We start from the raw sequence: 14,233 nt of genomic DNA, 5'->3' as shown, positions 1-14,233 counted from the left end.
TGCTTTTTATTTCTTTCTTTCACCTGATTGCTCTGGCTAGAACTTCCAGTACCATGATTAATGGAAGTGGTGAGAGTAGGCATCATTGTCTTGTTCTGATTCTCAAGGGAAATAGTTTGAGCTTTTGCCCATTCAGCGTGATGTTGGCTGTGGATTTGTCATAGATGGCTCTTATCATCTTGAGGTATGTTCCTTCATTGCCCAGTCTGTTGAGGTTTTTTGTCATGAGGGGATGTGTAATTTTATCAAAAACTTTTTCTGTATCTATTGAGATGATCTTATGGTTCTCGCTTTTAATTCTGTTTATATGGTGAATCACATCTACTGATTTGCCTGTGTTGAAACAACCGTGTATCTCAGGGCAAAAAGCCTACCTGATCATGGGATATTAACCTTTCAAAGTGCCTCTGAATTTGGTTTGCTAATATTTTGTCAAAAATTTTTGCATTTATGTCCATAAGAAATAAAACCTTGAAGTTTTTTGTTGTTGTTGTTTTTGTCTCTGCCAGGTTTTGGTATTAGGTTGATGCTGGCTTCATAGAATGAGTTAGAAAGGAGCCCCTTCTCCTTGATTTTTTGGAACAGTTTCAGTAGAATTGGTATCAGTTATTCTATAGATAACTGGTAGAATTTGGCTGTAAGTCCATCTGGTCCAGGAATTTTTTTGATTGGTAATTTATTACTGATTCAATTTCTGAAGATGCTATTTGTCTATTCCGGATTTTAATCTCTTCCTGATTCAATTTAAGAGCTTGTGTACTTCCCAAAATTTATGCATTTCCTCCAGATTTTCTCATTTGTGTGAACAGAATTGATCATAGTAGTGTCAGAGGATCTTTTGTATTTCTGTGAGATCAGTTGTAATATTGCCTTTGCCATTTCTGATAGTGCCTATTTAGATAATTTCCTTTTGTTTGTCAATCTAGCTAGTGGTCTATCAATCTTATTTATTTTTTTGAAGAACCAAGTATTGATTTCATTAATATTATGTATGTATTTTTGCATGTAAATTTGATTAAGGTCTTTTGTCACTTTATTTTCTTCTGCTAGCTTGGGGGCTGGTTTATTCTTTTTTTCTAGTTCCTTTAATTTTTATTGGTTTAAAGTCTGTTTTCTCTGATGTAAGAATAGCAATCAATGCTCTTTTTCATTTTCCATTTTATGGTACATCTTTCTCCATTTCTTTACTTTGAGCCTGTGGATATCATTACATGTGAGATGGATCATTTAAAGACAACCGATGGTTGGGTCAGCGTACAAAAATCAGTAGCATTTCTATACACCAACAATGTCTAAGCTGAGAATGAAATCAAGAGCACAATCACAATTACAGTAGCTGCAAATAATATATATAAAATGAAATACCTAGGAATAGAGCTAACCAAGGAGGCAAAAGATCTTTACAAGGAGAACTACGAAACACTGCTGAAAGAAATCAGAGATGACACAAATAAATGAAAAAACAATCCATGTTCATGAATTGGAAGAATCAATATCATTAAAATGGCTATACTACCCAAAGAAATTTGCAGATTCAATGCTATTTCTATCAAATTATGAACTTCATTCTTCACAGAATTAGAAAAAAATTCTAAAATAGTTTACTCTCATAGAACAGAATAAAAAACACAGAAATAAATCTTCATGGCTACAGTGATATGATCTTCAGTGACACTGACAAAAACAAGCAATGGAGTAAGCACCCCCTATTAAATAAATGGTATTGGTGTAATTCTTTATCCATACACAGAAGATTGAAGATGGATCTGTACCTTTCACCATATACAAAAATCAACTCAAAATGGATCAAAGGTTTAAATATAAGACCTCAAATTATAAAAATCCTAAAAGATAACCATAGAAGTACTCTTCTTGATATTGACCTTGGCAGAGAATATTTGACTAAGTCCCCAAAAGCAACTGCAACAAAAACAAAAATTGAAAAAAGAGACCCAAATAAAGAAAAAAATCTTCTGCACAGTAAAAGAAACTATCAACAGAGCAAATACTCTACAGCATGTGAGAAAATATTCACAAACTATGCATCTGACAAATGTCTAATATCCAGAATCCATAGAGAACTTAAATCAACAAGCAAAAAAAAAAAAATTCATTAAAAAATGGGCGAAGGACATGAACAGTTATGTCTCAAAAGAAGACATATAAACAACAAATAAACCTATTGAAAATGCTCAGTATTACTAGTCATCAGAGAAATGCAAATCAAAACCATAACAAGATACCATCTCATATCAGTTAGAATGGCTATTATTAAAATGTCAAACAAACAAACAAACGAAAAAAAAAAACAAAAAAGCAGGTGCTGGTGAGGCTGCAGAGAAATGGAAAGCTTATACACTGTTGGTGGGAACGTAAATTCGTCTGGCAACTGTGGAAGGCAACCTGGAGATTTCTCAAAGAACTTAAAAGAGAGCTACCATCTGACCTAGGAATTCCATTACTGAGTATATACTCAAAGGAAAATAAATAATTATGTCCCAAAGACACATACACTCATGTGTTCATTGCCATTACTGTGGTATTCACAGTAGCAAAGACATGGAATTAATCCAGGTGTCCATCAATGGTAGATTGGATTAAAAAAAGTGGTACATATATACACCATGGAATACTATGCAGTCATAAAAAGAATGAAATCATATGCTTTGCAGCAATAGAGATGGAGCCAAAGGTCATAATTCTAAGCAAATTAACACAGGAAAAGAAAATCAAATATTGCATGTTCTCACTTATAAATGGAAGCTAAAAAACACATGGACAGAAATATGGGAACAATAGACCCTGTGGACTATTAGAGGGTGGAGGGAGGAAGTAGGCTGAAAAACTGCCTTTTGGGTACTATGTTCACTACCTGAGTGATGGAATTCATAACCCAAACCTTAGCATCATGCAACAGTTCCATGTAACAAACCTGCACAAGTATCCCCTGTATCTGAAATAAGAGTTGAAATTTATTGTGTATTTCAAAATAGCTAAAAGAGAGGATTTTCAATGTTGTCACCACAAAGAAACAATAAATATTTGGGTGACAGATATGCTAATTATCGTGATTTGATAATTCTATAATGTACATATATATCAAAACATCACAATTCACCCCATAATATATATCATTATTATTTATCAACTAAAAATTTAATAAAACTTTTAAATTTGGTGCCAGGACAACTGGATACGCACATTATAAAAAAGGGAAGTTGTCCAGGTGCGGTGGCTCAGGCCTGTAATCCCAGCACTTTGTGAGGCCAAAGCGGGAAGATCACGTGGTCAGGAGATTGAGACCATCTTGGCCAACGTGGTGAAACCTTATCTGTACTAAAATACAAAAAATTAACCAGGTGTGGTGGCACGTGCCTGTAATCCCAGATACTTGGGAGGCTGAGGCAGGGGAATCACTTGAATCCAGGAGGTAGAAGTTGTAGTGAGCTGAGATCATGCCACTGCACTCCAGCCTGGCAACAGAGCAAGGATCTGTCTCAAAAAAAAAAAAAAAAAAAAAAGTGAAGTTACACCCTTAACACTATTTATATACAAAAATTAAATTTAAATGAATCAAAACTTAAATATAACTAAACAATGAAACTCTTAGAATAAAACATAGGATAAGTCATGACTTCAGACTTGATTTCTGGGGCAACAAAAACAGAGCAATGAATTATAAATTAATGAATGAAGTATTAAGATTAAAAACTTTTGTGAATTAAATAATACTATAAAGAGAGTGAAAAGCCATCCTATAGAATGGGAGAAAATATTTCCTGAATTAAATGTTTTTAAACCATTTCTATTATTTTTTTAAATATCTTAAACTATGCATGAAAGGGTCTCCCTTAATGTGCAGACCAACAGAATGAAGGAGTATGCATACTGTGGAAATATGTATTTACCTGAGACCAGAAACATGACAAACATACAGTCTTGTCCCCATATAACTAGATGCTCTATGTAGTGTATAAGACAAGAAAAAGAAATAAAAATACAAAAACTTTTAGAAAGTAAAAAATAAAACTGTCATCATTCACAGAGGACATGATTAGGTTTACATAAAAGTTAAAATATTCATGGAAAAACTCTTAGAATTAACAAATACATTTATCAAGGATACTTGATACAAAGTCAATTTTTAAAAATTTGGTCAGACATGGTTGCTCATGCCTGTAATCCCAACACTTTGGGAGGCCAAGGCAGGAGGGTTACTTAAGCCCAGGATTTCAAGATCAGCCTAGACAACTTAGGAAGACCCTGTTTCTATAAATAATAATAACAATAATTTAAAAACAATTTACATTTTTCTATACTAATAATAAAAAATTGATAAATTAAAATCTTGAAAATCATATTTTTTTAAATGGCATCACAAAACATCAGATGCTTTGACCTAACTCTAACAAATTGATATGCAAAATTTCTATAATAAAATCATAATAATCCTTAAAAGGAACTTTTTAAATACATAAATACTTGAAAAGATATACCTAGTTCACGAGCTGGAATAATCAGTAACCTTTTAAAAACATTCTCTATAATTGAACTATATATTCAATGCAATAAATATTTCAATGAATTTGTTTGCTTATTTGTCCTCTTGTTTTTGTTTTCACAGTTTATATGTACGTGTGTGTGTGTGTACATATATATATATATTTTTTTTATTTTTTTTGAGACGGAGTCTCGCTCTGTTGCCCAGGCTGGAGTGCAGTGGCGCCATCTCGGTTCACTGTAAGCTCCACCTCGCGGATTCACGCCATTCTCCTACCTCAGCCTCCCGAGTAGCTGGGACTACAGTCGCCCGCCACCACACCCAGCTAATTTTTTTGTATTTTTAGTAGAGATGGGGTTTCACCGTGTAGCCAGGATGGTCTCAATCTTCTGACCCCGTGATCCACCTGCCTTGGCCTCCCAAAGTGCTGGGATGACAAGCATGAGCCATCACAACTGGTCTATATATTTTAAAAGAAATTGGCTTGACAATCCTGAAGAACAAAATTTTAGGATTTATATTACTATATTCCATAATTTATTTTATAGCATCACTTATGAAAATTGTGAAATACTTGTACAAGAACAGACAACAAGCAGAGTAACATAGTTCAAACACAAAAATACACATGTATAAATGTATAATTTATGACAAACAGCACCACAAAATACTGGAAAATTCATAGGCTTTTTAATAAATGAAACAAGATCAAATGAATAGCAAATGTAAATCAATTATATACTGAAAAACCAATTGTTTCTATGTAACTGCCCTACAATGTGATAGTTAATATCCTCTCAAGGGTCTCGACAACGTGAGCAAGATGGACTACTAAGATGTTCCAGCTCTTAGTTGCCTCACACAGATAGCCAGAACAATGAATAAACAATTACATTTTAATGAAAGTAACTGAAGGAGAGTGCCAGCTTGTGAGACCATGAGCCTTGAACCCTGGCTCCACAGCCACTCCAAGCCACTGCACTTCGAGCCCAGTGCTACTGCAGCTGCTTACAGGTCATGTCAAATCAGAGGGATACTGTCAGCTGAGTCCCCTCATTGTGGGAAAAATTTAAAATAGGAGGACCCCAAAAACCCTTGACACTAAGGACATAAACAAACTGTACCACCACTACTGCTGAGCTACTACAAACTTCTACAGTCTAAGCCACTGAGGCAGCTGCAGTTATTGCTGACATATTAAACTCAGCTCAGGAAGCTGCACAGAGACTATACTACACCTATCTGGAAACAGAGTCACCACACTCTTCCCAACTGGCACACTAAAATCCAACTACAAGTGGTAGTTGTCCTCTACAAAAACCACTTTGGAAAGTTTGGAGATAAGTGTTCCACCAGATACACAGGCATCAATACAGAGACACAAGAAACATGAAAAGGCAAAGAAATATGATACCACCAAGGAACAAAACACAATGGACTCCAGTAAAAAGAAAATCAACAAATTGTCAAAAAATAAAAATAAAAACAATGTTGCTGAGCAGACTCAGAAAAATACAAGAAAATACAGCATAGACAATTCAATAAAACCAGGAAAATAATTCATGAAACAAATGAGAAATTCCACAGAAGATAAAAATTGTGAAAACCAAATAGAAATCCTGTAGCTGAAGAATTCAATGAATAAGTTTTCAAATTACAATAGAGAGATTCAATAGCAGACTTGGTCAAGCAGAGGAAAGAATCTGTTGACAGGTTGTTTGAAATAAGTCAGAGAAAAACAAAAGAAGTATTTTTTAAAAAGTACAGAAATAATGGTGTCCCTTAATGGGACACCATTAAGTAAACAAATATTTATATTATGAGAATTCTAGAAGGAGAAGAGAAAGAAAAGGGCAAAGGAAACCTACTTAATAAAAGAATAACTGAAAACTTTCCAAATGTGAAGAGAGATGTAGATATCCAGATCCAAAAGCTCAAAATCCCCCAAGTAAATTCAACTCAAGAAGATCCTCCTTGAGGCATTATAATGTCAAATTGTCAAAAGTCCAAGACAAAAAGTCTCTAGGTCTTTAGACTATTTGGCATGAGGAAATGGTGAAAATAGTGGGAAAATACATCCAATCACTCAACACTTTTCAGGAGAAGTAATGTCCTCAGAGAACAGCTGGGATTCTGTTTCAAAAGGAAGAGAAACAGAACATCAGAAGTGGTTTAAGGCCAAAAATAATATCACTGCTAATAAAAAAATTGATTCCAGAAGTCACAGTGAAATTGTCTTGGGAACAGGAGGGGGTAGATAGAGTGACCGATTAGGAGATATATGATTATTGATATTATGACCCTAACAGAACTAGAATTTTTATGTTTTAAAAATAATGTAATTTGATAATGCCAGAGCACCTCCTACAATCAAAGCACTATACTAGGTGAACTGAATGATAAAGTTGACTTAAAGATCACTCTACTATCAATTCATAAAAATAATGGAAGAGAGAAAACACAAAACCAACACAAAAGAAAATTTACCTATTATAATAGTGGCACACACTGATATTGAGAATACAAAGACAAAGATTCTATGAGATTGATTCATATGAAAGATCATTATGAAGTATAGGACAATTGAGAAAGTGCTGAAGCAAAGTAGAAATGAGAGGTAGTTATTTTATATGGAGGACTTTTGATTATCAAAGACAGGATGTGTGTTTGGGAGTCATGTAGTACAATGAAAGTATAAATGGTTGATTGGATATTGAGTGAAGAAACTTGGCAACAATGGTGTTTGCCCTTTTTTACATAAAGTCTGCAGTATACAATGGAGAATGTATGGGTCATGGGAAGGAATATTAAGCAGAAATTGGATAGAGTCAGACCTGACTTGGGAAGATAAATATGGATACAATAAGGAAGATGAACACAATGAGAGAGAAACGGGAACCTAGAGAGTTACTTTCTCATTAATCAAAAGAGAAGTAATGAATGCAAGAACATGGCAGATCAAACCAAAATCTCTCTTGGACCATAGACAGCATTACTATTTCTGTGCTAACCACTCAAAATAGTGTGAACTTAGAAGGCAAAAAATACCAACTAATTGTCTTTGTACTCATTTTTCTCTCAGTCGATTTCTTTGTGTGTGTGTGTGTGTATAAAAGTTTTTATTTTTTCTTCACCTTTTTTGCTTGTATTTTTTATTGTGGTAAAAATCACATAATAAACTAACAATCTTAACCATTTTTAAGTGTACAGTTCAATAGTGTTAAGTATATTTACATTATTGTGCAACCGAACTCTAGAATCGTTTTATCGTATATCACTAAGACTCTGTACCCACTAAACACTAATAATTCCCTCTTTCTCTTCTCTCCAGACCTTGCTAACCACATTTCTGCTGTTTCTTTTCTACAATTTGACTACTTTAAATACTTCATAAAACCTAATTTAAAAATGAGAAAATGAATTGAATAGAAAATTCTCCAAAGAAGATATATGAATAGCCAATAAATACTTGAAAAGATGCTCATCTTCACTAATCATCAGGAAAATGCAAATCAAAGCAATGAGACATCAACTCATACTCACTAGAATGGCCACTATCAAATGAGCAGAATGTAAGTGTTGAGCATGTGGAGAGCCCTTGTGCACTGGTGATGGGAATGTAAAATGGTGCAGAAGTACAGAGAGAAAGCAGTAAGGAGATACTACTAAAATTAAAAATACAATTAGAATATGATTCAGTAATCCCACTTTTGGATATATATCCAAAAAGAATTCAAAGCAGGATCTTAAAGATAAATTTTCACACATGTTCATGATAGCATTATTTATAATAGACAAAGGGTAGAGTGGAAACAATCCAAATGTCTATTGACAATGAATGGAAAAGGAAAAATGATATGTATATAAAATGGAGTATTATGAAATCTTTTTTTTTTTTTAAAAAAGAATATTGTGTCACATGCCACAACACAGGTGAACTGTTAGGGCATTATGCTAAGCAAAATATGCCAGTTGCAAAAGGACAAATACTGTATGAGTCCCCTCAGTCTATTTCTAACTATAGTCAGGAAAACCAGTCTCTGTAGCATGTCCTAGTAGTACTATCAGGTCTACTTTATCATCATTAAGGAAGGGAGCCTCTCAGGAAACACTACTTCTGCTCTGGCTAGAAGGGACAATATAATATGTTTTATAAGGAAAAGGTATAATTTTCTTCACCTTCTGCCAAAAGAGTTGAAACACATGCAAGTCTCTCTTCAAAGACTGTATCTGTGCACCATTAGTTATAAACTGAGAAGGAGAATCTTGGTGGGTTGGAAGAAAGTTGCTGCCATTATCTATAGGCATGCACACTGCCAATAAACTGAGTTGTACCACAGAGTCTAATTTGTCTATTTGAGATGTCTTCTTCTTCATCTTTTGAAGCCTCAATTGTAACAGTTGTGAAACTACATCAGGATTTACACAAACATATTAAAACAGAAAAGTTGCTGAGAACAGTTTCATGGTCACAATGTGAAGACTTAATAGTCCAAAGTCAATGCTTTCATGGCTCCTGAGGGAAGCAGAATTAACATCATCCCCAAAACAGGTTCCTCTCTCTTCAAGATATTTTCCTTCCCATCCTTCCATAACATATCTGCTCCCCTGAGCTAAGGAGTTAAGATGTTTCTCTGAAGATGCAGTAAAGAGGAATAAAGACTTACTAAAACTTAATGACACTCAAGTCCATGTTTCTGCCCAGAGGATTCTGAATACTAGGCTTAGGGATTCTGGGACGTGCCTGGTCATAGGGATGCTTTCACTCACTATAAAATTTTCTCCACATTACCAGGCAGGTTTGCTGATCAGAGGCTTGAAGGGGAACCTAATCGCCATCTTCAAGAACCTGGGCTCATGCTGCAATTCTGCTCCAAGTGAGGTCCGGGAGAAGAAATATTAGAGAGGCAAGAATGCTTGTGCAGGAGAAGTGAGAAGATACAGAGGAGAGGAGAGCAAATGATGATAGAAGAAGCCAGATTTTTCCACTTTTCTGAGGAATTATCCCAAGCACCATTGCACCATTCTCTTCACAGAGGAACACAACAGAGCACATGGGATTCGAACAGATATCCATAGGTGAAGGCAGTGGTGTACCCATTAGTAATGCACAGAATTTCTGTCTCTGTATCTCTCTCTCTCTCTCTCCCCTCACTCTCTGCCCCACTCTCTTACAAACACACACATACACACACTCTCACAGAGTACACTGTTCACAGCCGAAATACCACAAACACAGTCATATAGTAGCATGGCAATACTTGTTGTCAATAAGACAAAATGATGTTATTGCAGACTTCATTTATATGTGTGCATTTAAGGTGATGGGGGGGTATCAATATTCAGATGTCAATATTCAGATAAAATTACATAGGTATAATGTATTTGGTCTGTACAGTTTTATTCTCTAGTTCCCTCATTGTCTGAGTGAATTTAATGTTGACAATTGTGACTTGGTTCCCTGTATCCTTCCTACTCCATGGAACCATACCCAAGCCATTTTTATTGTAAGCACAATACACCTGCTAGATCAGCTAGATCAGCTGGACTGAACCGTCAATGGCACAGTTATGGAACAGCCTGAATGAAGGTCTTTATCCACTTTGTCCATTCATCAACTGCTTTGGTCTCACCAAGCTTAGGAAAGCTGTAAGAATAAGGGAATAAAATTGTTTTCTTTCTAAATGGCAGTATTGGGTAACATTTGTATCCATAAAAATCTAGAGATAAATATTAATGTCTGACTCTGTGCCATTTCTTTACTTTGGCCTCTTCTGATTCATCCATCCTTTATCTAATCTTATGTCCAACTGTGACATAATTTGGACTTATTACAATGAAATAACTTATTTCTGCTAACAGGTGAATTAGTTTAGCTATCTTGCATTAAATAAAGAAAATATTTGGGAGCGTTAATAAAATAAGTAAGTATAATTTGTTGAGGATACACCATGCACTAGCACTTATACAAACATTGGTCTTATTTATCACTAAAATAAACCACATTAGTTATAATTTATCATGTCATTTTTACAGGAGAAAAAAACTGATCTATCTGGTTAAAGAATCTGTCCAAGGGTCTCAAGCAAGTAAATGGTTTAGCAGGTTTTCAAGCCATGTCTGAATAGTTTTAAGGTCCACAGAAGACCTCTATAATATTCTACTACAGTCAGCAAAAAAAAAAAAAAAAAAAAAAAAAAAGAAAGAAAGAAAAAGAAAAAGAAAAAAAATCCAACAAAGTGAAAAAATAATCTCAAGTTCAAAATGTGAACTTTGGTGAGCACAATAAGAGAGAAATTGCTAATTATTATGAATTTGTCTTTTCAGATGGACTCCAGTGGAGATCTTTGTCAATGTGCATATCTAGAGAAGAATAAACTTAATAATTTGCCCTCAAAAAAAGATCTTGAGGTTATTGGCCATGCATTGTCTGCTACTGTGGCATAAAGTTATGACAGAAAGAAGGCAAGAATTCAGGTAAAACTGTGAGAGGGTGGATGTGGTGACAGCTTTGAATTGTACTGTCAGAGAAGCGTCCCCTTTGAGACCTCCCTGAGAATGTTTTTCTCAGTTGGCAAAGTATCATGTTGAGACACAACCACCCTTAAGATTGGGCTGACTCTGGATTGTAAATCTCACAACATATCATCCTAGCTATTTCCTCAGACTCTTCCAGGTGAAATCACAAAAACCACTGCCCTCTGGTTTTTCAGTCTGGCATCTTTTCCTCAATACTGGCAAACATTATGTTCTGTTTTCAATTTTCTCTCAGCTTCTCAGGGACCAAGAGATGCTCTTGTTCTTCTCATATAGAATGGAAGTTATTAACCCCTTTGCCTGTGTGCTTCTGTTGTAAAATAGCTACCTGGCAAAGTTATAGGACAACTGGTGTGTGCAGCCACATACGTAATAAAATATGATTTCTCTCTCTACTCCTATCTCTCCAAACTTCTCTCTCTCTCTCTCTCTCTGTCACACACACTCACACACAAACAAAAGCACATTATTATAAACCCCAACTCTGATTCAGTTGAATACTGAACAACTGGGAACCAACATTCATGTGGCAGTTTTGAGCATATTACAATGATTACCGCTGGTTCTCAACTCTTAGTTGCAGCTATTTTCTTCATAGAAATAAGGCCAGTACATGCAGAAATATTATACAATCAAGGTTACATTAATTGCTACAGAGTTGTACAGTGTCTTTAGGGACACAAAGTTAAAATAAGGAAATTTTCCTTGTTATTGTCAAGGAAGCAACGAAAAGTCCTTAAAAATATTTTAATTTCAATATTAAAATATGCTAAATATTTATCTGTTTACACCTGAAGCTAGACACAATTGTGGGACATGGGATTTTTTTAAATATTATTCATCGATGTTATAGACTGTAAGGAAGATAAACATAATTTGGCAGATACATGCAAGGCATTTTATTGGAAGGATATCAGGAAATCAGAATGACAGGATCTTGGAGAAACCAGATTGTTCGTGAAGATTTAGAAACATCAAAACTAGCAATTGATCCATAACGGAAATGCACTGATCAGTTTAGCTGAGTTATAACCAGGAAAGTTCTAACAGAGACTGATTAACTACACTTAATGTGATGTCACTGTATAAGATCCTTACGCTTATATTATAACAAAACATAGAAAGTGGCAGACAGTAGTACTTCTCCTTTTTATGAGGAATCTGTCACTTGTAGAAATTATTGAGATATTCAAAGAGTTTTAGTTTCTCTGAATTATATCCATAATATTTATATTATTAGACATTAGAGCAAAATTTAAATGTTTAATGTTAAAATAATATTAGCAATCTATTATATAAAACATAATTTGATACTTTTTGTTAAAATCACTATTTTCCAAAAAATTAGTTGTAAAAATGGCATCATTTTCCTTTGCAAATATTTTTATTGTCTAAATTAATAGAGCTGAAATCTCATAAATCATATACAATTTCATTTAATCTATTATGGTAACACTTCATATAACTTCTGGAAAATTTCACTGTGTACTTATGAGAGAATGAGAGTGAGAATGGCTAAAAATTTTCTATCATAAATATAGTTTTGAGCTTTTAAGCTTCTGGAAAGGTACTTAGAAAACCCCAAAGATCTCAAGACAACACTTTGGAGAACACGTGGGATGGTGATTTACAAAAAGTAAAGAAGGGTTACTTAGGGAAGTAGTGGAAGGGAATGCCTTAATATAAATATGCATTGCATTATGAAATTTTTCCAGTTCTTTCAAATATTTCAAAGGTTACAAAACATAAAGCCATGAGCAATATTGCCTATGATGGATCTCAGAACAATAATCTGTGTTGAGAGGCTTCCTCCATTACCCTCTGGAAAGAAGTGAATCTCAAGTGTTTGTAAATTAACCACCTATATCATTACCTCTAGCACACTGATAAGAGTTTTTCTGTTGCTTCAGGAACTTGACAAGGGAGGACCTTAAAGAAATTGAGGTTTTTCTTACTTAGGAATTCAGTGACACTTGCTGGGAAAATACATTCTATCAATGACACCCACTCCTATCCCCGCTTCTTTCTTCTGCTAGGAATACCAGGACTGGAAACTTTACATATGTGAATTCCTTTCCCATTCTGTATTGTGTAGCTGATTGCCATTGTGGGGAATATGATCATTCTCTTTGTGATCAAAACCGAACACAGTCTATACCAGCCCATGTTCTACTTCCTGGCCATGTTGTCTATGATTGATCTGGGTCTGTCCACATCCACTATCCCCAAAATGCTAGGAATCTTCTGGTTCAACCTCCAAGAGATCAGCTTTCAGGGCTGCCTTCTTCAGATGTTCTGTATTCACATGTTTACAGGCATGGAGACTGTTCTGTTGGTAGTCATGGCTTATGACCACTTTGTTGCCATCTGCAACCCTCTCCAGTACACCATGATGCTCACTAATAAAAACATCAGTATCCTAGCTTCTGTGGTTGTTGGAAGAAATTTAGTTCTTGTAACTCCATTTGTGTTTCTCATTCTGCGTCTGCTATTCTGTGGGCATAACATCATACATACCTCACACATACTGTGAGTACATGGGTCTGGCCTGGTTGGCCTGTGGACCTATCAAGATCAACATAATCTATGGGCTCATGGTGATTTCTTATATTATTGTGGATGTGATCCTAATTTCCTCTTCCTATGTGCTTATCCTTCAAGCTGTTTTTCGTCTTCCCTCTCAAGATGCCTGACTAAAGACCTTCAATAGCTGTGGTTCTCATGTCTGTATTATGCTGTGCTTTTACACACCAGCATTTTTTTCTTTTATGACACATCATTTTGGCCAAAACATTCCCCACTATATCCATATTATTTTGGCTAACCTGTATGTGGTTGTCCCACCTGCCCTTAACCCTGTCATTTATGGAGTCAGGACCAAGCATATCCGAGAGCAAGTTGTGAAAATATTTGTACAGAAAAAATAATTATGCAATAAATGTTGGATAAATATATCTGTAAACCATCCAAATTATCATCATATGAGCTTCCTTTTTAATCTTTTGTAACTGTTGGTCATGCTTGTCAGATTTTTTCATTTTGACTGGAAGTGCTTTAGTGTTGACAGATGATGTAAACTTAAACTTTGCTGCCTGTTCCCCCACTTCTCTCCAGGTACCTGGGCAAAGACTAATTAATGGAGATGCTAACTATGCTGAAGGTTGAGGTGGCTTTGGAGTAGAACTGTTTGTAAAC

At 35.0% G+C, this 14,233-nt stretch overlaps 1 pseudogene; it reads left to right on the top strand.

Annotated features, from left to right (window-relative positions):
- Positions 1 to 10,060: 10,060 nt before the first annotated feature.
- On the top strand, positions 10,061 to 13,965 carry LOC103247869 (olfactory receptor 52E4-like; annotated as a pseudogene).
- Positions 13,966 to 14,233: the final 268 nt, after the last annotated feature.

This window comes from Chlorocebus sabaeus, chromosome 1, assembly GCF_047675955.1.
Source record: "Chlorocebus sabaeus isolate Y175 chromosome 1, mChlSab1.0.hap1, whole genome shotgun sequence".
In the NCBI taxonomy this organism is placed as follows: Eukaryota; Metazoa; Chordata; class Mammalia; order Primates; family Cercopithecidae; genus Chlorocebus; species Chlorocebus sabaeus.
This window is presented reverse-complemented; position numbering and strand designations above follow the sequence as displayed.